The following is a 1,563-nucleotide window of genomic DNA, read 5'->3' on the forward strand; positions in this document are numbered from 1 at the left end:
TTAGGCGTCAATCTCAAGAGGATGGTACGTGATACTCGCGAGCTAATCGTATGTGTCGATTGATTTTCGTTCGTTCGGTAGGAGCAGGCTATGACGCCCCTATCCGGACCATAACTTGGGCTCCTTCGATACGCGCTGACGCTTCCCTGCCGATTCGTCAGTAACGGTGTCCTTTTCGCCCGAGTTTCGGATATCTACGGGCGTGGGAGCGTCAGTACTGTCGCCGCCACGCGGGGTCTTCTGAGGAGTGCTGTGTTGACGCGCGTAGTTCTACTCTTGTTTTGCCGGTGGTTCGCAAAGTTGGATTAATGATGCGGGAATGGACTCGGTACTGATGGTGTTAGACTCGCGAGTTGTCCGGTTGTGGCGAGGGGGCACGGAGAGCGTACTGACGGTAGACGTATTGCATATTGATAAGGTGGTCCTTAAAATTGAGTGAAGCTGTAAGAATTCCTGCGAAAGAGTCCTAGTCTATTTTCCCCTTTAACCGTTTCACTATGACCCCAAGGCTGTGCATCCTCCAGAGCGATACGAGGCACAGCGCCAGGCCGGTGCGGTGTCATTATAAGAGCCCTTCATCCTGCCAGGGCGGTTTAGAGATTGCCCAGACCGCCAATCCTACTAACCTGTCTCGTCGGCGCGGTATGCGGGCGGAGCGATGAAGCACAGACATAGTAGTAGTCGCATCACCACGGCTGAGCGTGAAAGAGACAAGGACTATTCGATCGCGTTCGCACGGGTCTGCCATAGCTGGTGGTCACATGGGAGATGCCCATGCAGCAGCACACCGTAGCACTTGCGCCACAGGTTTATAGCTTCGCGGGGTAGGGGGAGAGACCCGATTCGGCGTCGCAAGACGCTGGTGGGAGGCCACAGAGTCGGCTGTCGGTCGGTATAGTATTGTCGTTGTGGTTCGGGGGCTCGGCAGGGAAGAGTCTGGCAGCTCGATTCTGTTAGCCTGGCGGATTAAGGCGGTAGGTAGCAGGATGGACGGTTCGCGAATGCGTTACTGGCCAGTGTATTCTCCGTTTCGCCTACCGTCTGCCAAATTGGCGAGTCGTTCAAAGTCCTGCAGTTGTCGCGTGCTGTGCTGGTGTTCAAGATGTTGACGCGGTGTCGCGCCATCACGCGCTGTCTGCGCAGTGGTTGGACATGGTACGTTCACCAGCATTAGAGGCAGCCGAGAACACGGACCACTTGGGCCAGTGAGACCCACTCGCTCTCAGCCTTCAAACTAATTAAGTAGAGCCTAACGCTGGACCCCTCAAGATTGCCACGAGTTTCACCCGCCACACCTCACCACGTGCAACACTTCGCTGTCAGTCTGAGGCGCGCTAGTCTCGCCGTCCTTTGGTCCCGTAGCCTGCACCTTGGACGTCCGCACTACCCCACTTCCGTTAATAGGACCATGTCCATCGATCGACATGGCCTCCTTAGGCCCTTCCAGTCATTATTCAGTCCAAGGAATACGAATCCCAGGAGCTTAATCATGCCCACTGCATCATCATCCAAGCTCAAGCACATCCTTCCCAACCCCGCCCCGTCTCACATCGCTGAACGAAT

The sequence above is a fragment of the Verticillium alfalfae genome, genomic scaffold (assembly GCF_000150825.1).
Source record: "Verticillium alfalfae VaMs.102 supercont1.14 genomic scaffold, whole genome shotgun sequence".
Taxonomy (NCBI): Eukaryota; Fungi; Ascomycota; class Sordariomycetes; order Glomerellales; family Plectosphaerellaceae; genus Verticillium; species Verticillium alfalfae.